The following is an 18,692-nucleotide window of genomic DNA, read 5'->3' on the forward strand; positions in this document are numbered from 1 at the left end:
CTGTACTTCAAAGTTTGAAAATGGATTGTAAGGTAAATAATACTCCATAGGTTTTCTTTCACAACTAAACAAACACATTTGTGATTCAAAATTGGTATATCAGCTAAAAAATATAAATATCTGACAACAAACATGTCCGTTTGTAATACAACTGTATTGCCCAGTAATGGAAGCATGATGATATTTTACAACAGTAATGTATACAAATGCAGAATTTCGTGAAAAACATTTACCTTGCGTGATGTGCGTTGATGTTTCTAGTTATCTTAGGATAGAAAGGGAACACTTACCGTTGGTGTTCTGGAATTTACGAACTATACCTAATATCTTGAAACCCTTGCTAGGTGAGCAACTGAACTCTTTATCCACATGATTACACAATATGTCGGAGTACGAGGTAAAACTGTGCATTATGAGCTAATGCCGTCGACGCTTGCAACGACTAGTAATAGCAAATGACAAAGTTCATATTTACCTTGCTTGATAGTTATTTGTTCAAGTAAATATTTAAGGAAATCGTAAACTCCCCCTGATAGCCAAAGTCCATGTTGACATTTGATAACTGAACTCGGGTATGTATCAAGGATGTATTTTGCCAGATATGACAGGTTCAAAATGAAGTCGTAGTGCTCTTACGCAACATTGTACTTGTGTAACATGGAATTTATCGGAACGCTAAAAAGAAAGTGGAATTACTGAAGGAAAGGTCAGGTCCGATTACGTTAAGTCAGTGCTGTTCTAACCTAGCATCAGTTCATTCCCTTTTTCTTTTCTTTTTGGCTGCTTTCCGTTAACCCTTTTCTCAGGCAATTCTTGGTGATAAAATTGACATCGTAATTGGGGGTAAATTGTTTTTCAATACTGTGTTGAAGTATCATACTGCGTGTATAGTTATCGCGTCTCATTTGTATCAACTACCATTTATTATTATTGAACACCCTAATCTACCTGGAACAAGTGCGCAACCACTTTTACGTCTGACACTGTACGTATATTTTGTATGACGGGGAGGGGGGAGGGTGCGGGCTCAGCCCTCCAATGACATAAAATATATTACAATAAAATATATAACTTGTATGTGCGGTACATTCTTATAAATTTATAGATAAGCTGTCCCCTGGAGGAAGTAACATTTGATCTACGACAGTAGCTCAATGTTTGCTGCCCTTAATCAGACAATGACGAACGTCTTCCGGAGAGAGAAGCTTAAAAGGATGTTGGTGTTATACGAATATTCATTAATATGAATATTTATTAAGAATTTTATTAGGAAAGTTGTGGTATGTGTATGTTTATCAATAGGAACATCAAACTTCAATAAAGGTAAGCTTCAGTAGAGATTGGCTGATGTTTGTTGCTGTCATTAGTCGCTGCTAACATGTCTCTCTTTAAAATGTGCATATGGCATGTGACTGCTGGATATTTGTATTTTAAGCAGAACGGGAGAAGCATACGAAACTGAAAATCTCAAGTTTCATCGAATTCACAGAGATTTTGTTCTCCTTCCGAATGTTCACCTGGTTGGAACTGACCTATCTCATCACCCATATACTCATCATTGGGCCTACACTATCCAGGCACATATAACATACGTTTTCAGGCACCATCAATACACAATATACTCCAAACCTGCTTTCGTGGAATTCAATCAATAGCCTCTTGAAGCTTACCAACAATGGATTCCGGGAAACGTTCACGCTCAAAGACAAAGGATATGGAGAATATTGCCGCAGTGGTGCAGGATATTCTTACTGACGAGGGATTTCAAAACACCATACAAAAATGTGTTGAGCGGGCTATTGAAGCAAAATTGCTACAAACAATGGTGACGATGAAGGAAAATGCAGGGAAAATACTTGAGCTCGAGGCAGACTTATCAAAATCCAAAAGGGAGGCAGGAATGTTGAAAAACAAGTAGAAACCCTAACAGATCATTGTGATACGGTAAAGAAATCTCTGAATGAACTTGACCAATACTCACGTAGAAACTGTGTCAGAATATTTGGTATCCCGGAAAAGACAGGAGAAAATACGGATAAAATCACTTTGGAGATTGCAAATGAGAAGCTTGGAATAAGTTTAGATCCTGCAGAAATCGACAGATCTCATCGCATAGGGTCAAGAGAAACCGGTAAAGTGAGGGCTTTGATTGTGAAGTTCTCAACGTACGCAGTAAGGAACCGTTTTATTCGTGCTATACTGAACTTAAAAGGTTCAAAGGTGGTTGTGCGAGAGGACCTCACCTCAACAAACCAGAAACTTCTGCAGAATACCAAAGGTCATTCCAAAGTAAAAAACGCCTGGACAGCTGATGGCAAAATTCTTGCCCAAATTGCAATTAATGGAAAGCCAATTATCAAACGCATATTTGGTGATGCGGATCTATCCAAAATTTGAAATCTTATTTCCCTCCTTAACGAGTGAGTGTTTGTTATTGTTTTTTTTTCAAACTATACATTTATATAACAAAAATATACACAATATAATAAACTGATAAACTCTTTATAATTACGCAGTCGCGGCCTTCATGGGCCATTTTTGTACATTCTTGAGAATCATTATTTCCTTGGTTTTGTTTTTTATAATTTGTTATTTTTTCTTTCTACATTGTATTGATAACTATATGTACTTCATTATAAAATGTTTCGATTATTCACATTTTTTCTACCCATAATTATCCGGGAATTAATATGAATAGACCTATTGTACTTAAAACTAATACGATGTTAAATATCATCATCACCAGTTGGGTTGCCTGTAGAAAACTCTGGTTCACTAATTTCAAATATTTTTCTTCATGGCAGATCTTCATATATTCAATTTAAACGATGAGTTTGCAAACTCATCGATATCTGTTGTAAATGATAGTACCTATTATGATACAAATCAATTTACTACTGCTTTTTGTTCTAAAGATAATTCTAATGTTTTGTCTTTCATTCACATAAACATAAGAAGCATACATACAAATTTTGATTCATTATTGCACTTTTTGGAAACATTTCCTTTGAAGTATTCAGTAATTGCTTTAACAGAGACATGGATTAATTCTAACGATTTAACTAGTTTGTACAATATTCCATGTTATACTTTTGTCCATAATGATCGTAAAAACGGGAGTGGGGGGGGGGGGGAGGGGTTGCCTTTTATATTAATAATCGTTTTTCCTTTTCCCTTTCCAAGTACGATGATCATGATAGGGACAACGGACATTTATAGACCACCATGAAACATTCAATATTTTAATAACGAATTTATTGAATTAATGACATCTTTAAATACTAGGAATAGGAATTGTGTTCTGTTGGGTGATTTTAACGTCAATCTCTTAAATTTTGACACTGACAAATACGCTAATGATTTTCCTGATATATTACGTAAATAAGCCAACTAGAATCGCTCAAAATTCAGTAACTTTAATTGATAATATCTTTTATAACGATCTCAATAACAATGTTTCGTCAGGAATTGTATATACTGATATAAGTGATCACTGATATAAGTGATCACTTACCTGTTTTTCAATACACAAATATACCATAATATAGAAAAGCATAATTTTAGATGGATACATGATGTATCTCCAGATAACCTACAAACTTTCTATTCAAGCTTGGCCCAATTTGACTGGGATAGTATAAAAAACAATTAATGTAAATGATGCATATGTCAATTTACTTCAAATATATAATGAGATGTTTTCCAAATATTGCCCCATCAAAAAGATAAAGTTTAAAGGTAAATCTCCGACCCCTTGGATAACTAATGCAATTCTCAAATTCATCAAACAAAAAACCGATTACATATAAAAAATGTCTTCGTTTAAGAACAGATGTATCCAGAACTAATGATGTAAATTATAAAAATAAGCTTACTGATGTTATTCGGATGGGAAAAAGGAATTATTTTGACTCTAAATTTCAAGCTAATGCAGGTAGTATGAAAGAAACATGGAAAACAATAAATGAAGCTATCAAACATAAAAATAAAGGTAACATATATCCGACTGATAAGTTCATCATAATGAAACAGTTAAAAACCTGGAATGTATTTCAAATATTATTAATGATTTCTTTGTAAACATTGGTGCTGATTTGGCTTATACGATTCCCCGTACCGATGTTAATGTAAATAAATTCTTGAATGAACCTTATTTAAGCAGTATATACATGTTTCCCACCAGTGTTGAGGAAATATATTCTATTGTAAGTAAATTGAAATTAAATAAAAGTCTAGGTTTTGATAATGTTTATGCTAACATTGTAAAGAAAACAATTAATGGTATATTAGAACCCCTTTGCTACATTTTCAATTGATCTTTTTCCTCAGGTATTGTACCAGATAACTTAATTGCCAAAGTCGTTCCATTAGATATATCTGGTTGTCCTCTTAATGTAAAAAATTACCGACCAATTTCAGTTCTTCCTTAATTTTCGAAAATTCTCGAGCGTATTGTATACACTCGCGTTTATAACTTTCTTTGTAAACATAATTTTTTTCTTTAAGAGTCAGTATGGTTTTCGTTCACGTTATTCGACTTATATGGCAGTAATTGACCTAGTTGATAAAGTGGGGGGTGATCTCGATAATAATGAATATGGTTTTGGTGTTTTCTTAGATTTATCAAAGGCATTTGATACACTTTATCATTAAATTCTTCTTCGTAAACTACATCACTATGAGGTTAGGGGTACAACTTTTAATTGGTTCTTATCGTATCTTACAAATAGACAGTAATATGTTTCCCTAGGGTCGTGTAATTCAGATTATCAAAATATTTCATGTGGTGTTCCTCAGGGTTCGATTTTGGGTCCTCTTTTATTTATTATCTATATTAACGATATTGGTAATGCCTCAAATCACATGTCTTATATACTTTTTGCTGATGATACAAATTTATTTTACAAACACAGAGATCCTCATATTGCAGCAAGAGTTATAAATACCGAGCTTAATAAGATATCTGAATGGTTTCAAGTAAATAAGTTATCACTGAATACATGTTAGTCTAAATATGTAATATTTCACCCCCCGCAAAAGCCCACCCCCATTATTAACTTATTTATAGGTAATGACAAAATAAATTGTGCTCATTCTACTAAATTTCTAGGTTTAATCATTGACAATAATCTAAGCTGGAAGCTTCAAGTTCAGAAAGTATCTAAGACAGTCTCCAAAAAAACATTAGTATCTTGTATAAGTTCAAAGACCATTTTTTCTAAGCAAGTATTCCTTTCATTATATAACACCCTTATTTTACCACACTTAAACTATTGTGCAATTGTCTGGGCTAACTCGCACCCATCTATTGTTAGTCGCCTATTCATCCTCCAGAAGCGTGTCGTACGATGTATCAACAATGTTCCGTACCGTTTTCACACTGCACCTTTTTTTTCAAAGACAACCGGATACGTAGCATATTTGACGTATACCACTACCAATTAGGAATCTTTATGTACAAATTTAATCACAATTTACTTCCACCCAATTTTAGCTCTTTTTACATCAAGGCAGGCAATGTTCACCATTATGATACATGAAATAGGGACAATTATTTTCATAGATTATGTCGTTCTTCTTCTTATCAAAAGACAATCCGCATTAGTGGCCCCACGTTCTGGAATTCTCTAGATGTCAACTTACGTACCCAACCCTCTTTGACTTCCTTTAAATTGGCTTTAAAAAATCATTTTTGTTAGATAAGTACTGATCTTTTTTTCCCCCAGCTTCTTCTTCTTCTTTTGGGGTGGGTGGGACTTAAATATGTTAAAGTTTAGTAATAAGTAAATCAATTAATTAAGTATAGAGGGTGGCCTGGAATTTATATAAGCATTGCTTCTGCCAGGTCTCCCCTCAGTGATAATTACATTGTAGAGAAGATTGTTCTTGTGATGACTGTATGTATTCTTCAACATTTTGATGCTTCTGTACTTTCTTCTATGTATTTGTTTTTGTATTATCATCTTGCGGAAATAAAGAGAGAATAACTTACGTTAATGTGATAGATGATCCAGACTCAATACAGCCTTTATGTTGCCAATGCAGCAACATACATGTACAATAAAACGCTTTGTAAATACCATTAAATTGAAAAACCATTAAGTGACAATAAAGTCACAGAATATGCTAAAAATGTTGATAGAGCCCATTTAGCACAATAATCAGTCATATACCAAATGATAGGAGGACAAGGGGAATATTATTTATTTCGAATAACACAACATGAAAAGACTCGGTGCTAGTTAAAGTTGAAGGTAGATGAACAATGGTGGTGAAGGAAGCAGGTTTTAGACTAACCTATCGTCTTGCAGAAATTTCCGGCAGTAATTCAACATGAAAATAGTTGCAATGAAAAAAAATATAATAGTACATGGTACTGACACGCAGTAGTTGCAGATGCAGTGAACTGAAACAATAAGTAACGTTGCAATTACTTCTTCTTTTACATATTTTCCTCCCTTTCTCTGTATATCCTGAATATCCAGTATCTCTAGTATCTCTGTATATCCAGTATCTCTAGTGATGTGATGATTAGTAGAGAGAGACCAGAGCAGAACATAATATTCCCGTCTCCATCGAGCTCTTTAAAAGCGTTTGCCAAATTCACACAGTAGATAGGAATATACAGAAAGAAAATAAGAAGATGTTAAACCAAACGTGTCTATGCGTTTGTTATTGTTATCGTATCTACAAAAAACAAAACGATACCATTACTAAATGCACCCTCAAAAAAATGTACGTTCAGTTCGCCATCATTGTTTCTTCCCGTCCACTCTCGCCTACTCTGCTGGGTAAATTGTACTTTCTTTGATACATTCCTAAATACGCTACCTTAATGTAAGATATTCCATACTATGTTATTTGTTCTTTAAAAAAAGTGCAATAGTTATCTACTATAGAATGGAAAACATTGAATAATTACAATATAAACAAAACCATAAATAGCTGGCTTTATTCCGTTTGAACAGATTCAAGCAATTTCTGACCCATACGATTTACTATGAAATTTGGGTAGGTCTGCGTGTTACTAAACACACAACAAGGTTTTGGTATCTTTACATAAAAATAATAGAGGGTCTATTATATTTGATAGTTAATAAATTAAACTATGTTTTATGATAATACGTGGTTTTGTGACAAGATGCATTGTGTAAGAGCTCTATCATATATCCTTGGAAATGTTTACTGCCATCTTTGCTAAGCGTTACTGTATTTGACATCAGTTTATGTAAGCTCTGACGGTCCTCAATCTGATAACAAAATAAAGTTATTTATACTGAAATGACCATGTCAAGCAGTAAATAAATGTACCTGGTTTTTACATATGTTACTAATATATTACGAGACATGGCTACCAACGAGCTATATCGAAACCATGTGAACGATAAATACACGAGCATGTGTACGTTGCTAATATAAGTAGATTCAGTGAACCCTTAAGCGTCGGAACAATCTGAAATGGAACATTTTTAGCAGCCATACCAAAAAAATGGAAGCAAGAATTCCGATAATGAATGAGATATAATATTATTTTCAATACCATTTGCGAAAACAACTAACGTGGTTCGTCTTCTTGCTGCTTATTCTCCAGTCTTGAAGTGCCATGTAAAAGGGGTGATCATTACAGCACTACAGCAATTTTAATTCCTTATGAGATTAAAGGGACTACAATTAACGAAACTTAGATGAATACATGGAGGAGGCATATTCAAAGTAAACCCTAGAAGACAATTATATTTGTAACTGAAAACGTTAACACGAATTACGACATATGCTACCAAAGTACGTACCGACAACGTTGAAGTCGCTTCAGAATTTATTTTCCATTTGCCACTTACAAACTCTAAGGCAAATTCATAATCAAGGGGCTTCCAAAAGACTAGGGAAAACAAAAGTTAGACATTTATTGGTTATTTGAAATATTATATGTACTATTGAGTAAGCATCTATACGTAGACATGTTAGTTTCGAATCATCGAAGTAGCAGCTCATGAATGTTCGGTTAAAGGTTAACCGAACACAAATACAATATAAAGACTGCGATGTGTTCATCCGTTAATTGATTCTGTCTTACCTTTAAGGTGTCTTGATGTAATGATACTCGAAATGTGCTCAACGGGAATAGACAGAGGAAAGAAACAGTCAATAAATCTGTGAATACAATATGACCGTTTACAAGTGAACATGTAGACACATATCTTCATTTGTGGTCCTTACCTATGTTATTTGACTGCACGGTACTTCTTAAGTGAAAGAACATTTAGTAAATGCCATAACATTGATTACATGGTATAGACAGACGTGAAAATATGTTACTTTTTGTTTAGAGACAATAATGGGGCATGAGTATCCATGAAATGTTTTATTGAATATCAGTAACTTGTTCACACGAGTTGCAATGAAATATTAATGCAACGATATTGCAAAATTAACAAGTTTGTGAAGTACATGAATGTTATTAGAAACTATTTCGTGGACTCCAAACGTATATCTTGATTTTTGAAAATGTTAGTTAATATACCAATTTTATATTCGCGTGGTTTTACATATGTCTCACTGACATTTGTAATTACAGCCATATGTTCAGTTTGCAAGTATATATGGATACAATGCTATATGCACCAAACATAAATTTGTATGCAAAGAAATTTGGTGCTGAAAGTTCTAGTTTTCCTAGTAGATTATATTTTTTAAAGTTTATTTCATGTTCAAAAGTTAACTTGACAGCATCAGGATGTACTATACAATCGTATGTACAAATGTGTTTAATGTTTATATCACATTTCACATTGGAATTATTGAACTTCTTCCTGCCTCTGATGTTGATTCCAAATGTCCTACAGGGCTAATTCTGTATATTTTAAGCAGTGTTTGTATAATACTTACGAAGCTTTTTTTTTTAAAGGTGAAATGACAGCATCATGATCTACTATAAAATCCTTAGTATACATGTGTTTAAGTTCATATCCTTTCACTTAACATTGTAATTATTGAACTTTTCCCTGCCTTTGACAAAATGTCTTACAGGCCTTTTTATGTATATTTATGCATTATTTGTATAGTACTTACGTCAATCTCTTCAACTTCTGACACTGCTGTACCTATCTCCACACACTTAACAGTTGTTCTTGCGTAACCTCTCTTCCCTTCTCCATTCTGATTTCTCCAGGACTGGCATGAAAGGCACACGCAGCCCGGATTTCAGCGTGATATCATGTTGGTCTGCATTGGCAAAAGACTTGTCTAGTACCAGACAGGACACGGGTATCTAAACGTGATTTCAAATAAATAAAATTTGTATGTGTATCACCAACGACCACAAAATGCATGTTTGCTTAAATGTCGCAAAAGTTAAGGATCCCACTCTCATAGAAGTGAGCTGAACATTATTTTGTGGTCATCGATTTTGCAAGGTTAATTCCTTAAATTATATATTTCTACGCTAATTTAATAGCTTAATCAATAGAAACATGCTCATTTACAGACGTAAATTAATTTGTAATGGCAGACATTCGCATAACATCCTGCAACTTCTGGTCTCTTCTTTTGTAATATATCATTTATATATATATATATATATATATATATATATATATATATATATATATATATATATATTACTTTATGTTTGATGCAATGCAATAATTAAAAATATTGAAATAAATTTTATATCATGCAAATTTTAAGATCGTCAAAGTGAGGTTTCCGGGTAGAAGTTAATTACATATATCGCTTGAGCATGTTATCATTCTAACCTTGTCATATTGTTCACCTTAAGGTAATGGTGGTGACAATACGAACATTTATTAATATACAAATGTACCTTGTGTTTCGATGCAACGCCCAGAATTTGTATCGTAGACCTCTGCAGTAGTTTACTCTCATCCTTATCAATGGATGTAACACCATAAGAAACCAAATCAGATACTCTCTTTAAAATGTTTTTGTTTTACTCTTCTTGTTCAAGCATGCACAACACTGCGAACTTTTTTCCATCGTCTTTACTTTGCAGGTACTGAATAACTTTTTCCGCCGCAACCTTGTCAAGACCACACACAAATCGATATAAATACTGTAAGTCAAATGGATCTAATTTGTCCAGAAAACTGTGTACATTTCCAGTGCTGATAGCAGACAAACGTTTTGCAACATAATAGACAAGCACTCTGCACCATAAAAGGCAGCGTACCATTCGCAGAAGAGCTTGTGATAAAACCTCACCTCCTTTTTTGTACTGAATATGACTTTTGTCACTTACTTTATCTGCTATATCTAGAAATTCTTCTTCAACAACGATGCCAATGCGAAAATAGTGTTCGTAAAATTTACATCCTAGTTGATTACGAAGTTTTTTCTTTGTCCCGAACTATTTTCTGTTTTTTTTCTACTTAACGCTTCCAAAGCAATTTTGTCAAGAGCATTATGCTCGTTTTCTAACAGTTCAAATTTCTGTACGTTTTCGTCTTTCATTTTAATTTTCATTTGACTATGGAAGCAAGATATCATATAGCGAAAAAAGCTAGTTACTGAATTGAATGTTACCATCTTTTCATTTTCGTATGTAATGTGAGCAAACATGACATTATTAGTGGTGAAATGTGGACAGACTGGCACCAGTCATAAAGTAATTGTACAATTAAAGTTGATTTTCTATATCCAGGTTCGCCTTCAAGAATTTGTCGTTTTGAGCTTAGACATGTCTCACTGACTATATCTTGATAAGTTCCTAGGCTTTCCCACCGCAATTGTCCTCCGCCTTCGGGCATGTTAGCAAGGAATTCAACACCGCCATTAACAAATACCTTGTCCACACAATACATCCTGTCTTTGATGTATGGTATTGGTTGAACTGAATCATAAAGCAGTTCGTATTTGGATTTTATCTGTCCGATGAAAAGAGTCTCTTTCTCTGAAAACTCTGTAATAAAATTAAAACTCGTTAAATAATGTAAGAATCATGATAACAATGACTGTTCTTCCAAATTACATAACTGAAGACTGAAATTTTCACAAATTGTTTTTTTTAGGTAATGATTCTGGTATTTATATTATATAAAGTGAGTAACGGATGTCAAACAAATATGTGATTAATGTAAATTGGTTTGACAGCGTTTGAAGCTAACCTTGGCAGTGTGAGTGTATTCAAATTTTAAAGTATCATTTGTCAATGGTTAAGGAATAATAACTGCCTCACCTCTTTTTGTTTTCATCATTGGCAATGTCTGTAAAAGAACAAAGATGTGCATATGCGTTACTATCAAGTGTATGGATGTTGTATTCTGATTTGTAGACGTAAACATTTGAAATCTTGGAAGCGATTACATGAATATTATTTAAAATATTCACATTTTGCTAACTACGTAATATACTAGTACCACATATCTTGCGTAATTAAAGCCTCTCATAATATATATATTTCTGCTTTCAAAACTATAATTCATATGTTAATTATGTCAAGTAAAACGTCAGAACCTCCAAAGTATCCCATTTATTACTACAACCGTTCAAATTAATGTCCATACATTACTACTAAACACCGTACGCAGATATATATTTACCTCTTCTAGATTGCCAGTATGCAGCTTCTATGTCATCTGTCGTTTTCTGACTGAAAGTGAAAGCTACATTATATTGTATTCTTTTAACTATTAGCTTTGTCAAATTGTTTTAAGAAGCATATTACACCATTACTGTTGTCCTTCCTAGTACAAACTATCTACAGTTGCGCAATTGGATACTTTTCTGTGACGATGTTAATGTAAGCGATAACATTCGACTGACGATAAGTTTGAAACATTTTATATAAGGAATAACAATATTGATGTTATTGTTAATGCCGTTTTACTTATATTCCATGCAGTTCTTAAAAGAAACGAGAAAATATATCAACTACGGCAATAGCTTAAAGATCGATTAACATAACTTGATGAAGATGTTATGAAGTGTTTATGGTGGACAATACTTGGTGGAAGACACATTTATGTGACGTATATAGAACTGTATGCTTGAGAATCATCGGATTAAATACTAATACGTAGTATACATGTTTATCTACTTTTTTGCATGATTATGCACAGAGCTAAGAGAATCACCGTAACAACAGCAACCACTACAACAACGACCGGTACTAAGAACATTCTGATCGATGTTTCTTCCGTCGGATGAACTAGAATGGAAGAATTGTAATAAAATACATTTGAATAAACATTTACCCGTTTCATAGTCACAATGAAACAGATATAACATTGTTTTCAAATGTATATGATAAAAAGTATAATGCCTGGATGGATAACATATCTCTAATAGTTATGAAAGCTACCAATATAAATATCGATTTTTTTTCTCTTTTTGGTAGGTAAAAGTAAAATTATCGTGTTGTTATTGTACAGTCTTCATTGCAAATGTAAGTTTAATTTTTAAACAATATGCACTACAACATTATGTTGTGGAAAGTGCTTTCAGTGATTACATATCATGTAACATTACAATAAATACGCCTCCGCTATTTAACACTTTCGATAATAATGTCACGGGTAACGTACAACTATTCGCTGGACAACGTAAATACTCGAGGCGGATGGCGTGTGTCTTTTCTATGAGTTTTATTTAGTCCTCGTAACCAGGGGCAAAAACCCTGAAACACAACGTAAAATGTACGCATTGTATAAACAAATATTTCACACAAATTAGACGTTACATCGGCAATATGAAACATATCAAACATGCATTGATCTCGCTGTATGATCCCATGATTTTACACCTTATTAACACTTATGACAAGATATATATATATATATATATATATATATATATATATATATATATATATATATATATATATATATATATATATATATATATATATATATATATATATATATATATATATTGCCACGAATTCACCAGCGGGGAACTGAAAGTTGCCCCTACATATACTATATTAGAATAGTGAAGTACTGCGGGCTAACGTCGCCCAACGGACATCGTGTCCAACTGCAACAAGTAACTGCTGTGGTGCACCCCGCGAGAAACATGACCCACGTCGCTACAATTATAACATTTCTTGTTTTTATTCCACTCCTTGCCCTTATCTACCTGCTGTTCAAACTGTAAATTGTGGTTAGATTCTTGTTTTGAAGAACCCTTCTTGTCCCACTGTTTACCCCTGGCGTCGACATAACGATCAGCCCTATAAGCCATGTCTTTGACACTAACAGGTTGTCCCTCTTTAACAAATATACGAAGATCCTTAGGACACATACTATAAAATTGATCTTTAACCATGAAGTCTAGCATACCTACATAAGACTTAGTTGTATTGCTAAGGTCTACCCAGCGTTCCAAGTAACCTGTTAGTCTATCCACATATTGGATATAGTTTTCCCCTCCTTCAAGCTTTGAACCTCTAAACTTTCTACGAAAACCATCGGCATTCATATCATAGATACAAAGTAACGCTTTCTTAAGGATGTCATAATTCTTAGAATCATCGTCGGACAATCTTGAATAAACATTAAGGGCTTTGCCCGTTAACAGAGCACTCAACAATATGGCCCATTCTGATCTTACTTTTCCTGCCGCGGTTGAGTACCTCTCGAACCTTTTTAGGTATGAGTCAATATCGTCTGTTTTTTCGTTAAAACATGGTATCTCAGGCTTTTTGAACGGTGACATTTGCGGCGAGCCTACATCCGGTTTTCCTGAGGACCGCGTCTTCACGTTTTCCTCTGCAATTCTTAGTTCAATTTCTTTTAACTCCTTTTGATGTTCTCGCTCTCTCTGTCTTTCGTCCCTTGTCTGTGCATCCATATTCTTTGCAAAATCAATTAGCGCCTGCCCTTTGAGGTCAAGGCTTTCTCCCATTTCGATATAATTTTGAAACTCTGCCATCTTAGGCAACTCTGTAGTAACGAGGGGCACGAAATTAACACATAAGATCAATGAAATGCGAACAATGATAATCACCTCTTTCATCCCAGAACGAGCTCCCAGAACAATTAGAGTAAAACTTGCTCACACCCAGTTCGTTCGTCGCTTTCTATTGTTGACGAGAATGACGAGAATGACGCAGACGTCGGACGGCTCGTTTGGCTCTGTTGAGGGCGCTCGCGGCCCGCAAAACGTCAGACGAAGTTTCTGATGCTTAGTGCTATTGGTGGCCCGACGATAAACGACCAGACGATTAGTTCCCGGACAGGCCCCCAAATGTCACGGGTAACGTACAACTATTCGCTGGACAACGTAAATACTCGAGGCGGATGGCGTGTGTCTTTTCTATGAGTTTTATTTAGTCCTCGTAACCAGGGGCAAAAACCCTGAAACACAACGTAAAATGTACGCATTGTATAAACAAATATTTCACACAAATTAGACGTTACATCGGCAATATGAAACATATCAAACATGTATTGATCTCGCTGTATGATCCCATGATTTTACACCTTATTAACACTTATCACCTATTTACAATATGCCCTCCCTATACAGACATTCGATACTAACAAACTTCTCATAAATATATTTTATATGTGCTTTCCAATCTCTAACATATTCCGGCCTCGCTACACTCAAATAAGAAACAAGAATACGACCAACTAGTTGCGTTCCCTCTACTGCATAGTAAGGTTTGGCTTAGTATACATAAGAAAATGAGACACTTACGGAATTCGGTCAGTTTCCGGCTTTTACACGTTTCGGTACGTCCTTTACGATATATGACAAGATATATATATATATATATATATATATTGCCACGAATTCACCAGCGGAGAACTGAAAGTTGCCCCTACATATACTATATTAGAATAGTGAAGTACTGCGGGCTAACGTCGCCCAACGGACATCGTGTCCAACTGCAACAAGTAACTGCTGTGGTGCACCCAGCACCCTTGCACCAAGTATACTCTACCAAACACGAATACCACGCCCTGACCTGCTTACCCGGCCTATTCATACCAACCTGCATTTTATGCAAATTAATCTAAACAAAGACTTGCACAAATTCCATTGATGCCCGTCGAGCAATCAGTGAATTAAACAAAGCATATACTAGAATGTCGTATGTTACTAATTTGAACTTCGTGAGCAACACAGACAACAAATGAATATTCATCAGTAAATTTATACAGCTGCACGATAGTCGTTAGACTTGCGTCAAGCATACTCGTGACACATAATAAGGTTTGAATCTATTAGAATACTTGCCATTTGAAAAGATGACATCAATCTTTGTAGAAAGATCGAAGTGTTCTGCATGTTCCCCAACAGCGACGCATTCTACAGTGTTTCTGTTTTCTGGTTTGACAGGAATTCCAAGCTTTGCTTTTAAAATAATATCATACCGGTCATCTCTTTGTGTAACCGTTACTGTTTGTTCTGAAAATGCTCTAATAGCAATATCCTGTCTAAACACCTTCCATTCGAGAGTCACATTTGGTCTTATTCCTGATACTGTGCACGTTAAAACGTCTTGAATTTGTTTTTCCAAGACGCAGTACTGCTGGTGATTACAACCTTTAATCACTGGAAACGCAGGTACTGGATCCACTGTAAATAAAACAAACGAAATTGTAATAACAACTTATGTTGACCCAAGTAGTAACGTTCGTAACAGTCTTCGAAGTATGGTTCATTCCTTCTAAGGATTTTCAGGATAAATCAAAGTCAACTTCGTTTTTCTCGATAGAAATTGGCACACTGATGTAGGTCTCCTCAACATATATCGATTGCATATTTATAATATTGCATATTATATGTATATTTCAATGTTAAGGTGTATATATTAACATTCACGGGCGAGAGTCAGGCCGGGTCCGGGTCCACTTATTTCAACAGGTCCCTGCTTGAATTATATATTCTAAGTTCACGGTACTTTCATGGGAGTTTGAAGGTACATTCTTTATCACATATTTGACAGACCCCAAAATTGACATTAACCCCAGGCCCTACCCCTCTTCTCGTTGCCGTGTTTATTAAGCATAACAGTTAGATTTTAGGAGCAAGTGTGAATTGCCATGGACATTGCAAGTGGAATATATAATAAACCCTACCGATAACATAAACATCGTACAATAGAGCACCTCCATCGATACCATCATCATAAATACAGGTGTAACGTACTTCGTGTTCTACTAAAGCGATTTGTAACGATAGGCTTCCAGCATCATCAAGTTGGTACTCCCTGTATTGAAATCCAGCCATATCCCTTGATAGGAAAATACTAATATACTATATTTCAAAGGTAATATTCTCTTCACCACGACATAGTTTACAAACAATTAAATTTAATCTTGGATTCACACACGGCAGCTTCATTGGAAAACTCAGCTTGACGAAGTGCATGATGGGAGCTATCTCTTACTTGTGAGCAAGCTGATTCTCAACCAAAATCATATTTTCTCCTTTCATCAGATCCAGTGGAATGCTGGACGATGCACATACAATAAGGCTCAAGAAAGATGTTTTCTGAATATTAAACGTTGTTGAAGACCATGATGTGTAAGTCACATTATCACATGTTGAATTGTTGTAACTTGACTTCAAGGTGTTATCCCGTTCAGCCGTCCTTCCTATTCATCTCAAGTTGACGGCAGGACGACTCGCACTAACGAAGCATTTCAATTCAAGTTGTTCTGTTACCGATTAAAAACATATATTACCGTCCATCTGTTCATATTCCGTTATGATAGGATTGCTCATAGCTGGCTCAACTGTAGAGAATAAGTCAAACATGCTTTAAAATAGAACGGTAATCTATACATTGATGTATTAAAATAGCTGTTAAATGTGTGTGTCGCCTTGATTACATTATACAAATGTTTAATAGTCATTTAAGGGTTCCTTTAAATTAAGAAAAGTATTGAACATAAAATAATCTCTAGTGTTGGTAAATACCATATGATAAGATCCATGATGTTTAGCTTACCACCTGTATTATCGAAAATCCACGACTTTTGTGCAAAGTTGAGTAGACAGTGCAGGAACTATTAAGACGTGCAAATGCGTTTTATCAGTCTCATTTGACTATTCAATAGTTACCGACGTCAATGCATGCGAATATAATAGTTGTATATACAATGCTATATTCATATAAACATGTCGAGTTCATCCACGAACTGAATCAAACTACGTTTTTGCTTTCTCTTTCGTCTTGCCTTTCATAAATGCAACAATATCAGTGTCTTGTCAGTATTTGTGTTGAATCTCATTCGGGTAAGGTTTTATGTGTTACATAAAAATGATAAAAATTAAAATAAATAACAGCTATTTGTCATGATGAACATTTCATATTCAAATAATAATGTCTGTATTTGTAGTCAAGCCATTGCTTGCTATTGAGTGTTATCATGCGATTTACAAAGTGCATGTTAATATCTCATAATGATCTGTCTTTTACATTTCACCAAGAAATTTATAAAAAAAATTGGTGAGACTCAAGCAGCGTACAGGATATAACAATCAAAACACATGAAGTCCTTCAATCATGCTAACTCAATATTATTTACAAGCCCCTCGAAACAAATCTCAAGATACAACATTATAAAAATTACTTATAAAAATGACGCGGGGAGCGTGCATCCAAATATCAATTGAAGTTTTCTGATTATATTATCATTACGTACTTAATACTAATTTTGAAATACATACCAGTCGTGTGCAACGTAATGAGATGTGAAATATTCGGAATAGTTCCTGAAATAATCTTTGTTACCCTGAAATCAGATTCGTGATTAATGCTAACATTTCTGATAACTAGTAAACCGTTAGGGTAGATATCAAATTCTCCTGACTCGTAACCTTGTCCACTTGTTGCACCGTCTTTATTTGTAAAACAGTATCGGATCTCCTATGTCTACATCGTACTAAGAAATTGCCAGCAAACTTTCACTAAACGCACACTGAATGATACCAAGGGTACCGATTTCAAGATACTGGACAGGGGAGCATGCTGTATCGCCCACTGACCTTTTTGTGAATAGACATAAGATATAAAAGCAAGGCTCAAATTTATTTGAATGAGTACTAAACCTACTAAAACATTTACAAAATTAAATCTACTAAGAAATGTTAAGAGGAGAAGAATACAAATGATAAAATGGTTTATATTAGTAGACACAGCTGAAGGGAGTAAATAGAACATTAGTGTCACGAACAACGTATAATATCACGTGTTAGAACGTTGCGAACAGCAATTCAGGTACGAACTCAAGTGTTATTAAATCAATGTATATATTTACCTTTAATCTTCAAATAATAACAACTGACCCCAAAGTGCTGATGTAACACCGCAGCAGCAATGAAAATTCGTAGACAAAACAAACCCATTTTGTAAATCATGCCCAGTGCATTACGTTGTGTCCTTGGGCAAAATGCTTTATCTCAATTGCCTCTCTCCACACAGGGGTTAAATGGGTACCTGTGAGGTAACTTGTCATTGGGCGCAGTCTATAGCTGTTGCCGACTGGAGGGATTGTCTCTGGGACAGGTTATTATTGACCAGGGGTAATATAACGTCTGTGAAGCGCTTTGAGACCTATCCCTGGTGTAAAGCTCTATATAAAAATCAAATATTATGATTATATCATACTGTGTCCATGTATTCTTTTTTAGAGACTTTTCGACTACATTCATATGCAGGGACTTGCGAAATTAAGAGTAGGCGGGAGGTCATGGCCCGCCTCTACCACTGCCAG

The 18,692-nt window shown here is 34.7% G+C and overlaps 1 protein-coding gene and 1 long non-coding RNA gene across 2 annotated transcripts in view; both read right to left on the reverse strand.

Annotated features, from left to right (window-relative positions):
• Positions 1 to 18,692, reverse strand: part of LOC139982313 (uncharacterized) — a 156,335-nt gene that overhangs the window by 36,051 nt on the left and 101,592 nt on the right. The gene's annotated exons all lie outside the window — the stretch shown is intronic.
• On the reverse strand, positions 10,601 to 11,610 carry LOC139983713 (uncharacterized). Its single transcript, XR_011798810.1, has 3 exons — positions 11,559 to 11,610; positions 11,195 to 11,222; positions 10,601 to 10,918 (listed from the first exon to the last, which is right to left on the reverse strand). It is a non-coding gene; the product is annotated as an uncharacterized lncRNA (long non-coding RNA).

This window comes from Apostichopus japonicus, chromosome 16 (genome assembly GCF_037975245.1).
Source record: "Apostichopus japonicus isolate 1M-3 chromosome 16, ASM3797524v1, whole genome shotgun sequence".
NCBI lineage: Eukaryota > Metazoa > Echinodermata > Holothuroidea > Aspidochirotida > Stichopodidae > Apostichopus > Apostichopus japonicus.